Below are 17,500 nucleotides of genomic sequence, written 5' to 3'. Positions count from 1 at the left end.
TACTGAATATTGTCTAGTTGTTTAGAGCAGCCTCTTGACATTCCAGCTGAGAGCACACATGACTTGTAAATTTTAACTAATTGGTCATTAGTGAAGATTTTTTTTTTCTTTTTTTACGTGTCCGACTCTAGGCATAGGCTTCACAGCCTGCTCCCAAGGCCCAGTAGTCCTGCTACATTCCATACACCTCTACATGTCACCACTTCGGCGCTAACACCCACCGTCCATATTGTATACATGCTAGAGCTGTCTCATACAGGACTGGTGTATTGGTATTAGCGGGGGTATTTTTATGACATGTCGGCGGGTCTTCTGGTAGATCAGTAAAGTCTGATTTTATTAAATTCAAATCCATAAACTGTTCCCTGCGCCAGCGGAGATTTGAACTTGGGTCTGTTAGGACTGCAGGCCACCTCTCTACCGACTGAGCCACCGCCTCCCACCAAATTACAGATTCTATTCGATAAACCAAGTTTCTCTGAAGCTGTTTTAGCAAGTGGTCTAACATGGGAGGTCCAGCTGTGGATACTGTTAACTGAAACACTAAGAGAGAGAGAGAGAGAGAGAGAGAGAGAGAGAGAAAGAGAGAGAGAGAGAGAGAGAGAGAGAGAGAGAGACTCCCAAAACGTCCCATGCAAAAATTTGGGAAACAATATTCACTTTGACAGGGGGTTATAGAGGATAAAAAAATTTCATCCCTTCTTCAAACCATCTTTCTGTTAATATACAACTTAATTATGTGTTGTATGCCTGTTTGTCTGCGAAAAACGCACTTTCGAGAATACTGCCAATTAATCGACATGGCTAACTAAGCTACAATACTTTAAGTCTGTCCGCCTGGAGGGACTAGTCAACTAGGCCTGCGATGCAGAACTAAGCAGCTAGTATATATATATATATATATATATATATATATATATATATATATATATATATTCAGAGAGAGAGAAAGAGAGAAAGAAACTGCTAAGTAGGTTGGTAGGTAGACAGAACAAAGCAGTTTTCACCGAGCCTGTATGGAATTTCCTTCATAGATTTTTTTTTTCGATACCTCAGTTTAAAAAGCAGAACTAGTACATATTTTTCGCCATTTTTCGTAATACCACTTTTCACATCCCTACTCTACATATTTCCAGCCAGCTTTTATCGGTCAGACATTTTTTTTTTTTTTTGTCCCATCGCCTTCCATTCAACATTAGTGTTTTCTTCTCTCATGTCATGCATCCTCAGCATCCATATGCCTTCTAGGTACACAGTCTTACCCAACATATTCAACCTTCCTTGTGTATTGGGACTCCATATTGTAGTTACAAATCATAATAGATAGATAGATAAATAGATAGATAGACAGCTCTATGCGAGCCTGGGAATGGGAAATGAGCTTGCAAATTACACTGAGGAAAGCTGACGACAGTGGCCAGTAAGGAGATGATGCAGTTAGTTGTCAGCAATCCACCGGTGAACAAAGCCCTAGTGACCATACACACACATACACACATACTCACACACAGGCTTCTAGAACTTTCCATCCACAAGGAACACACGTGATACGTCTCCTGTTTCACCAGAATTTAGGAAAGAGAGGGCAGAAGGAGACAGGCGATAGAAGAGACAGGTCGCAGGGAGAAGGGCTTAGCAACTTGAGAGAGAGAGAGAGAGAGAGCGAGACAGGGAGACAGGGACTCTGCTCAACTCACTCGTGAGTGAGAGACTTGTTAATTTTTCCAAGACAAATAAAAATAGTCCCATACTATTCTTTACCTCTCCTGTCACTACATGACAAATGGGAAAGAAGATTAGCTACTCACGAAGCTACTCCAGTATAATAACCGCTCGTCCACAAGTCTAATATATATATAACTCAACTACAAGTAACCACAAAGGAACTACAAAGTCTTTTATGACACTTGAACACTACCGTTTTGTTTAGCCACCAATAAATAGTTTATAAAGTCGAGATCATTCGTCTCCACATCTTACTGAGCTGCAGTGTCCGGCTGACTGTTTCTCTTCAACATTACTTCCTTACATTTCACCCTCCCAGTTACTCACTGCTTCATCATCTTCACGCCTGTTCCTCTGTTTCTTGTTCTATCTGTATTTAACATTCTTCACACTCACTGCCATATTTGCTCGACAGCTTTAGAGAGAAAAGGTGAGAGTGAGACTAAAGAAACACAAGGGAGGGGAAGTAGGGGAAGGGAATATGAATGATATCAGAAGAGGTTATCAATACTGCGAAGCAGCCTGGTATACTTTTCAGCAATGCGCCCTATATGTTGCCCTAGATTCACCGTGTGTGTGTGTGTGTGTGTGTGTGTGTGTGTGTTAATTCCTCCCAGGTTATTTGAAGGATCTGAATGAAACTTTCCACGATAGCTCATCGGATTCCTGGGAAGATCTTCCACTATACATAACTTTGCAAGCATGATATTTAGGGAGCTAGTCCCCCTCGCCAAAAAAAAAAATCATCATCATCATCATCAGAAACAGTGGAAAAAGGGCAGATATAGCTTTGTTATCGTATTAGATGTTATGCAATGGGATTTCATTCGTAATGCGATATTTGGGAATCCTGACCTCCCCATTGATTCTTGAGGGGGGGTTACCTTTCCCCCAAATATAAGCGATCGGAAACAAGGCAAGAAGATGAATTTCAACGAAACTTCTCAGGTCAGCTAGTCTGGATACTTGATAAATCTGCCACTATATAAAAGTTTCCACCGTTATTTTTAGGGAGATCAGCCCGCCTCCAAAAATTATAACGGATAAAGAAATGGGGAAGGAGAGTTGATATGGCTTTCATATCGTAGTTCATGTTGTACAATGGACTCTTATCCGTAACGCGATATCTGGGGAGCATGACTCCAATTATTCTTGAGTGGATGAGCACCCCTCCAAAAATTAAAAACACTTAAGAAATATGGGAAAGTGGGGACACTGATTTCAACGAAATTAGTATACTTATCGCTGTACTGGGTATGCAGTTTCCATGTTTTCTATGAACGCACAGGAAGAAACTGCACACCTAGTTTAAGTTTTCAGTTATATATAGCTTTGACTTACTCATACTCTGCACTTGTTATTGCAATACTATAAATAACATACAAGAGAGTGATGCAACGTAATACATACAGCACACATAAATTACGAAGAGTGTTACAATGCCTTCTGTGCCAGAAATAAAACTACTCTCTACTTCATTAACGTTCCTAAGTCCTCCTACATTTCACTGAAAATAGCGTTTTCACATGCCTCACTCCAACTAGTCTACACCACTATCAACACCGCACTCCTTCCACTCAACACCACACTTTTCTTACTATCTCCACCACATTCTCCTCATTCGATACACCTCGCTCTCCTTACTAGTTACACCACACTCTCCTTACTAGCTACACCACACACTCCTTACTAGTTACACCACATTCTCCTTAATGCCTATACCACACACTCTATAGTAACTACACCACACTCTTCTTACTACTGTATCTCCACAACACTTTCCCATCTACACCACACTTTCCTTAGCATCTACACCACACTCTCCTTACTATCTACACAACACTCTTCCTGGCATTTACATCACATTCTCCTTATTATCTTTACCACACTTGCCTTACTATCTACACCACACCCCACTTCCTGTCAACACTACACACAGAATCTTCCTCACACTCTCCTTACTATCTACACCACACTCTCCTTAGTATCAACATCACACTCTCTTTAGTATCTACACCACACCTTCCTTACTGTTTACCAAATACTCGCCTTACCATCTACACCACACTTTCCTTACTACCCACACCGCACTCTCCTTACTATTTAGACCGTTCTCTCTGTACTATCCGCACCTGTCTTCACCACTCTCTCTTTCCTATCTACACCACACTTTCCTTACTATCTACACCACACTATCTTTACTATCTACTGCACATACTTTTCGTAGAACTTCGTCATACTGCTCATATTCGTTAACAGTCGTGGACGCATTAACTTCACTGCTGTTTTCATTGCAGTGTGCCAGGGTGTGGGAATCAGTAAGGAAACATCACAATATGCGGTGCTCTCACATCCTTTAGACCCGCACTGGTGCGAGGCCTATTCTTAAAGGTGGTTAAAATCGATCTCAGATTGTATTGTACAGTAGGCTACATACAGTATTTATATCTACTGTATACCTAAACCTCTCGTCTGCTTGCCTGACTTTCTTTCCTCCAATCTACCGTCTGCATTTACGCCACCTCTCCTCAAGGACACTCTCTCTTCCACCTACAATGCACTTTCATTTCCATTCTGTACATCTGCACCATACTCTCCATTCCATCCCTACAGTACCATATACAGTACACTACACCCACATTTACAGTCCTGCCATGTGCACCATCCCCTCCTTCTCAACCCTACCATTTACACTGTATTCTCCTTCCCATCCCTACCATCTGCACCATACGCTCCTTCTCATCTCTACCATTTGCACTATATTCTCCTTCCCATCCCTATCATCTGCACCATACTCTCCTTGCCAGCCCTATCATCTGCACCATACTATCCTTCCCATCCCTCCCATCTGCCACATATTCTCCTTTCCAACCCTACCATTCGCAACATACTCTCCTTGCCATCCCTACCATCTGCACCACACTCTCCTTTCCATCCCAACAATACACATCCTTCCATCTCTTCAATTTGCACGACTCTTTCCCTTCTGCCTGTCTTACACTCTTTCCTCTCCTCTACGGTCAACACTCACGCCCCTCTCCGCAAATCCGTCTCCGCCCCGTAGGAGACTTAAGTGAACGCTGGGGCTGGAAACACAGAGGAAAGACAGAAGGAGTCATTATGCTCTCCACCTCCCATTCGCACCCACTCACCCCTCAAGGGTGGTCATGCTTTTTCCCTTCAATAATATCTCTAGTTGCGTTCGTAGTAGGATCCCAGTTGTCAATTTTTAACTATTATCTTTCCGAGGACGTATTTTTCAGCAGCTTTTTTCGGCTACCATCAAAACATTTTTTTTTTTTTTTTTTTTTTTTTTTCAGATTTGGAGGAATTCCTAGGCGGTAGTGAGGGCTATATCTACCTCCTCCAGTTCGACAGACCTACAATAAGGTGAATAAAAGCCTCTGGAAGGAAAAGGAATAATATAAAGACATTACATGTGAGATAGCTCTAAAATTGAATTATAGCCAGGGATAAAAGATCCCCTATTGTTCATCTATGTCTGCTTCATTCTTAGGTTACAGTCGTCACTTTCGTTCCTGGTGCATCCTATCAAAAAGAATCATCTATGCACAAAGAAACATACCTCTCAGATAAGGGATTATTAGCCAGGAAAGGAAATGGGAAATAAAAGAGGTGAATTATTAGGCGAATTTTGCACCCGACTGTACGTATCCTTCACTGTAGGCTACTCTCCGCCCTTCCCACCTTTTCAAGAAACTTTATCCATTTCTTGTTTAAATATTACTCAAATCTGTCTCGCTAAGTTTAGTGTATCTGTCCGTTCATTGCACTCATTACCTTTCCACCTTTTCAATTTATCATTGCGCCATATTGTTTTTCTCAGATTATGAGATCCTGATATTTTCCCTCTATCATTCGTTTCCGTTTTTTCCCGATCCATTCGCGTCTTCCTTATTTCATTTTTTTTTTTTTTACAGTTAATATCTGCCTCCTTTGCCTGGTAACTTCCATACGACTCTCCCGTTTAAGTTTACCACTCTTTACCTCCCCCATGTCGCTATCGCACCCTCCCTCAAGTCTCAGTCCCAAACCCTCTCATTTGTCTCAATAGTAGTTCTGTGCCTCCTTTGTTTCTATCATACCACTTATTTGCCATTTTCCCTCCAGTCCTGTTACATTTTTGACTTTCATAGACCTCTCTCCATCCAACCTAATTCTCTTAAACGATTTTTGTTTTTCTTTTCTACATGCTACGTCCCTGCCTTTCAGCTCACTTTCCTACCTCTCCTGCTGTTCCTACAATGATTAATCCCTACGGTCTCTCGTAAAGAAACTCTGACATATCTGAGCAGCCAAGTCCCAGATATCGTTCGGGATGCTGAATATCACCCTTAACAAAATGCAAGAATAACTTTGATAAAGTATTAGAAGGATCACACTTACAGGGAAAAGTAAGTAGAGTTTTGTAAAATACTTTATTAACACAGAAATAAAGATGTAACTCACATTGGCTCTTTTATTTAATTAACAGAAAAAAATAGGAAGAATTCAGTGGCAAGCATACGAAGAACTGAGTGGAATGATCAACCAATCACCGTGTGGTGCACGAAGCTATGGATCTGATGAAGCTGGCATTTTACAGTGTATCCATCGATCATGCACTGCACAATTAGTTTCTTGAAACAATGAAATAATATTTTACAAGATTGCATTAACTGAGTATAAATTAATTATCTGACAAAGTAATACATGAACAAATGTTGGCACAAATTATCTTACACTTAAAACTATTTTTTCCATGCTTCGTAATGCTACTGCATTGCTGAATATTTATGACTATCCACAAATACGTATAAGTATTTAGGGTGGTACTATGAAGTGGGGCGCAAGGTCCTGACACTACTGTAACACTATGTGCGGCAAAAATACTGCAAAGAATAAGAGTAGTGTATACAAGTACATGCTAAACCCTGTCACTGGAATCGTTCCAACTAAGTCGTTTATGAGTGGTGTAAACAACTGATCCCTGTCGGACGGCGCATGAGCGATCTTGGAAGCAATTGTTTCACTAGCTTTCAGCTTGGGAATCAGTTTATTTATATTTCTTAAACTTGAAGATCCTAAGTACTTATTTCTGATCAAAGCACTTACGTTACATAGTACTAAATACAAAGAGAAAACATTCCTTAATGTAGTTAATCTGCACACGTAGTAACGAAAAGAAATATGAAGTATATATATGTATGTATATCATCATCATCATCATCAGCAGCAGCTGAACAAAGGCCTCCCCCAACCTTTTCCACGAATTCCGTGACTGAGCCAATCTTTGCCACGTTTTCCCTGCAAATTTCTCTATCTCATCTCTCTATCTTTTGTCTGGCCTTTTTCTGCTACGCATACATTCTCTTGGTGTCCAGTCCGTCAGCCTCTTACTCTATTGGTTATCCCTTATTCTTGCTATATGGCCTGTCCACCTCCATTTCTGTTCTTTTATAACTTCTATAATATCTTTGACTTTAGTCTGCTCTCTCACCGAAGTTGATCTTGTCCTGTCTCTGAAAGATATTCCCAACATTGACCTTTCCATTGCTCCCTGAGAACGGATTAGTTTATTTTCCATTGATTTTATCAGTTTCCAGGTCTCACAACCATACGTCATAGCTGGAATTATACATTCATTATATACTTTTCGTTTCATACAAACTGGCAAGCCACTTTTCATAATGTCTTTATGTTTACTGAAAGCTTTCCATCCAATTGTAATGCGTCCTTTTATTTCGCTATCATGATCTTTCGTTAATTTTAGTATTTGTCCCAAGTAGTTGTACTCCTTAACTTCCTCAAGAATTTCATCGCTTATTCTGATAACGCTCTTTGGTGTTTGTGGATTAAACATTACTTTAGTTTTACTTCGGTTCATCTTCAGTCCTACTTTCAGACTTTCTCTGCCGTACAGTGGTAAAGTGTGCGTTTTCGTACACTGGAGAGCGAGGGTTGGCGCCCCGCCAGGGTAAAAAACTTTGGGAGTGTTCTCCTGGCCACGTACTGCGTTGGCGGACATAAGGGATGCTGTGGTTGAACCAGTTTCGCTTACTATACAGGTATGCTTGCACCCAGTCGGCTTGCGCGGGCCGATTACACTTGGTTCGCAAACTACACACACATCCGAAGCCACTCCAACACTATAATTACACTTACAAACACTTCTCACCCTACATACAGTCTCTACCAGACAGCTTAAGCCACTTGCTGGAGATACATTGGCTGTATCGTCCCCATTTCGGTTGGGATAGGCCGGTCCTGCAGTGGATACTCAAACAGCTGCTGCTGCTGATGATGATGATGATGATGATGATGAATATATATATATATATATATATATATATATATCAATCTGTCAATCAATCTATCTATCTATCTATCTATATATGTGTGTGTGTGTGTGTGTGTGTGTGTGTGTGTGTGTGTGTGTGTGTGTGTAAAGAGAGAGAGAGAGAGAGAGAGAGAGAGAGAGACAGAGAGAGAGACAGAGAGAGAGAGAGAGAGAGAGTGTGTGTGTGTGTGTGTGTGTGTGTGTGTGTGTGTGTGTGTGTGTGTGTGTGTGTGTGTGTGTGTGCGTGCTGAAATTTGTAGAGGCTTCACGAAAGAGTTCCATCTCTCCCCTATGGCTTGGTATATTTTCTCTCTCCCCTTCCTCCTACCTCATTCCCTACGTCTATCCTTATAGCAAGTCCCTGACTCTTTCCTGACACTTTCATTCTCTTTTTTATCCTTCTAATAACTCTTTGCATCACTCCTCTGCGCTTTAGTACATTTTCTCTCCCCACTCCCCCTCACCTCCCGACACAGACTCCAGCTGTGCACTATCGGTCTCCCCCTAAGTCCTCCTATTTCTCCATCAGTCACCACCACGTCGCCATTTCCGCGACTCGTTTCCATTCCCGGAAGGTAAGATTCCACTCTCCTCACGCATCTCTTTTTCTTTCCTCATGAACTTAGTTTCCTTTCCTCACACACATTTAATCCTTTTCTCATAGCTCTCTTTCGTTCCTCATGCATCTTTTTCTTGTCTCTTCACGCACCTCCATCTTTCCTCGTGTTTCTCCTTCTCTCCCCAAATTTCTTTTTCTCTCCTTAAGTTCTTTTCTCTTTCCTCACATACTTCTTTTCGCTTCTCACATTTAGACACCCAGTGGCCCTACACTAGTGGTATCATTGGAAATAAAATTCGTACAGAGCTTTAGAGGTGCTGGTAAACCTTTGGACTATGAAACTAAATTGGGTGGAAAAGGAGAGAAAAGGAAGACTTAGATTACTTTTGGTCGACTATATGAGTCATTCAGGCGGCATCCAGTTTTCACTAGTCCCAGTCTTTTGGAATACAACTTGCAGTAATGATGATTTACATCCAGGACGACTGTCGTATTCCTGGGTGAAGAGGAAGAGGAGGGAGGCAAATATTATCAAAGGGTCTGACAGGCCCAAGAATCTAGAATCTAGCTCAAGTCCAAATTGAGTGCCTGTGTTGTTATCACTATATTAAAATAAAGAAACCTAATAAACGGAGACAATCGATAGCAGCTTATATGCACAAGTATAACTTAACCTTTTCCTGATATACATACATGGAATGTGCTTTTTCTGACTCAAACAATCAGTTATAAAGAGAATTAAACTGTCAAGTCCTTTGTAAAAAAAATATATATATATGAACAGAGAAATGGAGGTCACTCGTGGATTTCTAGGAAAAATAAAAATTTCAAGTATGTGACTGTTACGCCGGACATTTTCCAACGTACAATGGCACCTTATCAAAGTTCATTTTCTATGTGTTTTGGAATTTCGTGACATCTTTCCTTAGCGATTGATTCTGCACATTACACCTCATTCCGGTCTAGTAAATTATTGATGGAAATTCTGTGGATATTATATTAAAAACATTATACACAGGAAAGATAATGTGTAGCAAACGAAACAAATCGCCAAGGAAAATGTGCTACAAAGCCACATATACCCCGAACAATATGGCTGTCACTCCTTCATTCGATAACACATTTTGGGGTTTATTCTTGCTACCCTCAGGCAATTTCTTCATCCATCAAACAAACCTCAAGCATCACAGGGGTAAATGAAAGCTAAATCCAACCTTTCCACTACCAAAAGTCCCGCGACCCTGACAGAAGAGAAGATTTTAAATAGCAAGTATACAGCTAAAATATGTCTGTGGAATCAACGCATTAATAATTTGAGAACGAAAACGTCATTATCCTTTTTTGCCATCAGACGATTTTATTTAGGAACGAAAGAATATCTGAAGGGTACCCTCGTGATTCCTAGTTTCTTTGTTCTCCTGGCATGAGGGAGTCGATACAAGGGCTGAAGAAATGCCATGTCAGCTGACACAGTTAGTCTAGCAGTCTGATAATGGCTCACGATGGCGGAATGACTCACAGACATTAAGCCCAACATGTCACTCACGCCCACCACATAACCACAATCATGAAACATGGCTGAAAAATTTGTCATAACATGTACCTGAAAAAAGATGAAAACATCAGTATCACTTATTGCGCTCTTTAAACTCTTCTCGGTTTCCCATGCATTATGTGAATATGGTTCTTGTCCGAACTATCTTTTTCAGTGTTCACAGTACTCATGACGCACCAAATTAATTTCAAAGCAGTGACTGGTCAGGATCAAAGAGAAGGAATGAAAGCTGCAAGAAGAATGCGTGTATAATTCTGATATCTGCATAATGATGTTTGTTATTTGGGAGACATGTTATGTGCTGTAGGTGGGGCAGGAGCTAGGTCTGTGGCTAGAGTGAGGAGTGGTTGGAAGAAGTTCCAGAAGCTGTTACCTCTCCTGACACTGAGAGGGCTCTTCCTCTGTGTTGAGGGATCATTGTATGCGGCATGTGTTAGGAGTGTAATGTTGTATGGTAGTGAGATCTGGGCAGGAAAGGAAGAGGATATTCACAGGCTCAAACGTATAGAAATGGCGATGATTAGGTGAATGTAAAGTGCGTCCTTGAGTGCAAGGTATGGGGGGACTAGCTTTACGATGGAAGATAATGTGTAGCAAACGAAACAAATCGCCAAGGAAAATGTGCTACAAAGCCACATATACCCCGAACAATATGGCTGTCACTCCTTCATTCGATAACACATTTTGGGGTTTATTCTTGCTACCCTCAGGCAATTTCTTCATCCATCAAACAAACCTCAAGCATCACAGGTGTAAATGAAAGCTAAATCCAACCTTTCCACTACCAAAAGTCCCGCGACCCTGACAGAAGAGAAGATTTTAAATAGCAAGTATACAGCTAAAATATGTCTGTGGAATCAACGCATTAATAATTTGAGAACGAAAACGTCATTATCCTTTTTTGCCATCAGACGATTTTATTTAGGAACGAAAGAATATCTGAAGGGTACCCTCGTGATTCCTAGTTTCTTTGTTCTCCTGGCATGAGGGAGTCGATACAAGGGCTGAAGAAATGCCATGTCAGCTGACACAGTTAGTCTAGCAGTCTGATAATGGCTCACGATGGCGGAATGACTCACAGACATTAAGCCCAACATGTCACTCACGCCCACCACATAACCACAATCATGAAACATGGCTGAAAAATTTGTCATAACATGTACCTGAAAAAAGATGAAAACATCAGTATCACTTATTGCGCTCTTTAAACTCTTCTCGGTTTCCCATGCATTATGTGAATATGGTTCTTGTCCGAACTATCTTTTTCAGTGTTCACAGTACTCATGACGCACCAAATTAATTTCAAAGCAGTGACTGGTCAGGCTCAAAGAGAAGGAATGAAAGCTGCAAGAAGAATGCGTGTATAATTCTGATATCTGCATAATGATGTTTGTTATTTGGGAGACATGTTATGTGCTGTAGGTGGGGCAGGAGCTAGGTCTGTGGCTAGAGTGAGGAGTGGTTGGAAGAAGTTCCAGAAGCTGTTACCTCTCCTGACACTGAGAGGGCTCTCCCTCTGTGTTGAGGGATCATTGTATGCGGCATGTGTTAGGAGTGTAATGTTGCATGGTAGTGAGATCTGGGCAGGAAAGGAAGAGGATATTCACAGGCTCAAACGTATAGAAATGGCGATGATTAGGTGAATGTAAAGTGCGTCCTTGAGTGCAAGGTATGGGGGGACTAGCTTTACGATGGAAGAGTTGAGAGGTAGGATGGGACTGGAGTGTATTGGTGCTGTGATGAGGAGTGGCAGATTGAGATGGAGAGGATGGGGGATGATACCTGGGTTCAGAAAGTGAGAAGTGTTAATGTTGGCAGTAGGGTTGAGAGAGGAAGACCGAAAATGACCTAGGACGAGGTCATTGAGTGTGACCTTAGGGTTAAGGGGCTAAATAGGGGAGCTACCAGAGATCGAGCAGCATCGAGAGCCGCCATTAGGTGACCAAGGCCGACACATGCAAGCATGTTGGAGCCTTCAAAAACAAAAACGATATATCCTCAGTATTGCTTGAACTTGTTGCTTCACTGTTTTACTAATCACAGACTACAAAGGTGTTTAGAAAAGAATAGTTCCAACAGGAACCATGATCACATGATGAATGAGAAACTGAGAAGGATTTAAAGAGTTCATTAGATGATATGAATGCCTTCATCTTTTTCCAGTTGCATTTCATGATAAGTTTTTCAGTAATGTTTCACGACTGTGGTTATATGGCATGTGTGAGTGACAATGTGGGGCTTAATGTGTGTGAGACATTATGTCATCGTGTACCACTATCAGACTGCTAGACTCGAGCTGCCTGGTACCACTGTCTGACTCACTTCTTTATTTCTGCAACATTTGTGGCCTTTCCTCTAACTTTCGCTCTGTTGACCACCATCTCTCCTCCTGTAAACCTCACCTTCTTTTTTTTAACTGAGACCCAGCTGTCTGAGGCAACTGACAGCAAACCTTTTTCTGTACCCTCCTACTTTCTCTATACTCATATCAAAGCAAAAGGTGCCCGATGTGTATATACAGTATACGCAATGACTTCTCTTGCTCTCGTGTTCCTGAACTCGATTCTTCTGAATCCTCATCACTCTGGCTTCGGCTTTCCTGTCACTCTCTGACTAAATATATCAGCGTTGTTTACTTATACTCTGATTCTAATGACTATAAAAAATTCTTCGACTCTCTTTCTTCTACGATGGAACACATTCTGTCCATTTCTCCTTTCCCTGAAATCTCCATTCTAGGAGATTTCAATGTTCACCACCACCTTTGGCTCTCCTCTCCTTTCGCTGATCCACCTGGTGAACAAGCCCTACAACTTTCTATCCCTAATGACCAAGAGTAACTTGTACAGCACCGTACCCATATCTCTGACCGCCTTGGAGAGAGCTTGAACATACTTGACCTATTCCTTACAGCTAATCCTTCTGTGTACACTGTAAATCTTTCCTCTCTGTTGGGCTCCTCTGATCTCAACCCTATTACCTTTGCCTGTCCTATCATTTTGGTACAGCCTGTGGACCTTCCAAAGAAACATTGACTGTGGCACTTTGGAGCTGCAGACTGGGAGGCCCTCAGGCAGTAATTCTTTGATTTTCCATGGAATGATTATTCCTTCCACGACCGGGAGCCATATGAGTGTCCCTTGCGCATTATGGAGGTTATTCTTTCGGGCATGGAAGCATACATTCCTTTCTCATATCCTTTGACTAATGCAAGAAAGTCTTGGTTTAATCACGCATGTCCTAATGCTGTCCACAACAAGGAGAGGGCCTATAAAAGGTACCGGAGCCAACCCACCCCTGAATCCATCTATCTTACATTTCTGCCCGGAATCGTGCTATGTCTATTCTTCACTCGCTAAAAATAATTTCATCCGTACTAAATGCTCTCAACTCTCCAACTCGAATTCTTTCCGCTCCTTCTGGCACCTTGCCAAAACCTTTCTAACAACTTTACCTCATCATCCTTCCCTCCTCTTTTCTACACTGATGGTTCTGTAGCTATTTCTTCTACTGCTAAAGCAGATCACTTTGCTCAGACTTTCTCCCCCAGTTCCACCTTAGATGATTCTGGTGCTGTTCCTCCATCACTTCCCCCCTCAGACATCCTCATGGCTGACATTAAAATTTCTTCAGCTGATGTATTTTCTGCCATCACAGGCCTCAGTACTAACAAGGCATATGAGCCTGATGGAGTCTCTCCTGTTGTTCTCAAGAACTGTCCTTCTCTGCTTACACCCTGCCTAGGTAAAGTCTATCACCTTTGTCTATCAACTTATACCTTTCCTTCTTACTGGAAGTTTTCTCTCATTCAGCCAGTCCCAAAGATGGGTGACCATTCCCAACCCTCTAACTATCGTCCAATTGCTTTAACATCCTGTGTCTCAAAAGTTTTCGAGTCAATTCTTAATAAAAACATTTTAAAGCATCTTTCCTATCACAACCTTCTTTCTGATCGTCAGTATGGGTTCCCTCAGGGATGCTCCACTGATGATCTTCTCACCTACCTTTCAGACTCCTGGTCATCCTCTTTTCGGGTCTTTGGCAAAAGCTTTGCCATTGCACTTGACATCACAAAAGCTTTCGATTGAGTCTGGCATTAATCTTTAATTTCCAAACTGCCCTCTTATGGTTTCTACCCTTCTATCTGTGCCTCCATCTATAGCTTCCTTTCTGGTCGTTATATAGCTGCTGTTGTAGAAGGCCATAGTTCTTCTTCTAGATCTATCAACAGTGGTGTTCCTCAGGGCTCTGTCCTATCATCAACTCTCTTCCTTTAATTTATCAATGACCTTCTAAGTTGTACATCTAAACCTATCCACTCATACACTGATGATTTCACCCTTCACCTTTCCATTCGGTTCCCACAATGTCCATCTCACCATATACTTGAACAAATAAGAGATGAGGCTATGGCATACCTGATGTCTGACTTGGCTCGTATCTCTGACTGGGGTAAAAATAATCATGTTTTTAATGCATCTAAGACTTAGTTCTTACACCTATCAACTCAACAAAATCTTCCACAGGTGAACCCACTAACGTTTAATAATATTCAGCTTCATCCTGCATCATCCTTGAACATGCTTGGGGTTTCATTCACTCGGGACTTATCTTGGAAAGATCATATTGCATCTCTTGTAAAATCTGCCTCCAAGAGATTAGGTGTGCTAAGCCGACTCCATTCCTTCTTTAACCCTGCACAACTGTTGACTCTATACATGGGTTTTATCTGCTCCTGTGTAGAGTACAACTCTCATGTTTGGGGAGGCTCCCCACATACAGCTCTTCTCAATAGGGTGAAGTCAAAGGCTTTTCATCTCATTAACTCTCCTCCTCTTACTGGCTCACTTTTGTCTCTGTCTCTTCAGCACACTGTTGCATCTTTATCTCTTCTATTGCTACTTCAGTGGTCACTGCTCCTCTGAACTATCTGCTTGCATTCCTTCACCTCTACAATGGGCGCGTAGCACCCGTCTACCAACAAACTCTCATCCCTTTCCTGTCCAACTCTCTAATGCAAGAGTTAACCGTTATTCCCAGTCCTTCATTTAGGCAACAGGTCAACTCTGGAACTGTCTCCCTCTGTCTGTATTTCCCGCTAGCTTTGATCTCCAGTCTTTCAAACACAGTGTGTCCAGGCATCTAAAAATGATTGGATCTTGATTTTGGCTCTCTCTTGTACTTTGCTTTTCTCTTGGAAGGAACTGTTATTGCGGGCTCGTGGTCTTTGGTTCCTTGTTCCTAGCATTAAAAAAAAAAAAGTTTCTGCTCGCATGACTTTTCTTTAGCCCTGGTTTCGATTTCCCTCAAGCCAGGGGAGGGGGGGGTTAAAGATACTAGGGATCGCGATTGTACATCTAACCCCTTCTAGTTTGGGAAGCTTCTCCTAAGCCAAAGAGTATCGTCTGGAGTTGCAAAAATAACTCTTGTTTTTGCAGCTCCAGGCTTGTCTTGTTGCAAAAATAACCCTTGTTTTTGCAGCTCCAGGCTTGTCTGGTTGTGAACCAAATGGATGGTAGAAAATTGGCCATTTGAACTGGTGGCTCCCAGAGGTCTTTTATTAAGGTTATGGTGAAGGACTGTTTGTGTTGCGATAGTGTGGTGCATGAGTTGGTTAAGTGTGTTGTGGTGTGAGGAGCTGAATTACAGAGCGAGCATAGTAGATTGGTACTGGAGCTTGGAACTGTGGTGACCGTATCGCGGTCTGGTTAGGCGTACTCGTGGTCAGTTTCTGACGGATGTGTCCGGTGAAGGTTTGTGAAGGATGCCATATGAATGGAAGAGTTACATGGTTGTGGAGGCTATGTGTTTATGAAGTGTTTGTGAAGTGTGGTGGAGTGAGGGTGGGAATTTAACCAAGACTGATAAAAATTGGACTAATGAGTTTAAATGGTTGATACAACAAAGTATTTGTTAAATCCTTTCTACTACCACACGATTTCATTTAATTTTGGAAAGGTTTCGCGTGACGAAAGTGTTAGAGGAAATCTCCGTTAGCTTTTTCATTGCAGAAACTTTTTAAAGTCTTTTATTCAATTAGCAAAATACCTCTACTTTGGAGGGGTCCAGAGAGTTGGTATATGAAGACATATACCAAGGGTTTGGTAAGGAATGTGAGATATGGGTGGGCTGGGGCGTGGGATTGGGACGCGGGATAGAGGTCTGGTGTAGGATGTGGGATTGGGTGTGGGATAGGGATGGTGTAATATTGGGTATGTTGTGGGATTTTGGAACCAGTGGGTGTGGAGCAATGAGGTGAAGTTGTAGGATGCCATGTGCATGGGAGATGGGAGTGGGAGGTGAGAGGATTTGGGACAGGGGTATGGTAGACGAGGAGATGTGGAACAAAGGGGTCTGAGGCGATGGGATGATGAACAAAGGGGAGTGGGATAGGTGTGTGGGACGAGGGGGTATAGAATGAGGGGTTATAAGACCAGGTGGCGTAGGAAGAGGAGACATTGGATGAGAGGGTGTAGAACGAGATGACATTGGATGAGAGGGCGTAGGACGAAAGGGCGTGAAGCGAGGTGATGTGGGACAACAAAGTTTGGGACGGAGGCTTGTGGGACGTGAGGGTATGGGATACAGGTATGGAAGAAAGCGTGGGACGAGGGCGTATTGGAAGGGGTAAGAAGATACGAAACGCCTGGAGTTATTGGAAGAACAAATATGTAACAATGTAATTTAGAATGGTTAGAAAAGGTGGAAGCATTGGTGACTCAGTGGCATCGTGGTCGTGTCCAGGTATGTGATGTCCTTGGATTGGGTTTGAAACTGATCCATGTTGGATATTCAGAACGTGGTGTTAGTATGCATTTTAACATGCTAGTGTAAGCTGGCACCACACACACACACACACACACACACACACACACACACACACACACACACACACACACACACACACATACACACACACACACACACACACACACAACCATTACAATACCTAATCCTCTACATGTACCTTACTTACACACTCCACTTCCCGCGTCATACTTGGCCAGTATGAGGAAAGTTTATTTCTGGCTTTTAATCTCCCTACATGAAAACTATCTGGTTCCACGGAGGACTATATTAAACCAGATAAAGCAGATGGGCCGATGATACAGGGTAAAAAGATACCAGAACTGAAGTGAAGCTGTGACTTCAAAAAATACGACTAGGCAAAATTTAAACAGGATGAGAAGACAAATGCAAGATTCTTGTACCCACAAGAGGCTTTTCAGAAGGTCTTCAATATAATTTAATTTCTGCATTTGGTACTTTCAAAATCTCTTGTCTTACCTGGAGCGCACATATTTTCTTGCACGTGATTTAT

The 17,500-nt window shown here is 42.0% G+C and overlaps 1 pseudogene; it reads right to left on the bottom strand.

Moving 5' to 3' along the window:
- Positions 1-17,500, bottom strand: part of LOC145397461 (uncharacterized) — a 44,330-nt pseudogene that overhangs the window by 14,337 nt on the left and 12,493 nt on the right.

This window comes from Coenobita brevimanus, chromosome 41 (genome assembly GCF_032717465.1).
Source record: "Coenobita brevimanus isolate Jiangsu-jjx chromosome 41, ASM3271746v2, whole genome shotgun sequence".
NCBI classification, from domain to species: domain Eukaryota; kingdom Metazoa; phylum Arthropoda; class Malacostraca; order Decapoda; family Coenobitidae; genus Coenobita; species Coenobita brevimanus.
This window is presented reverse-complemented; position numbering and strand designations above follow the sequence as displayed.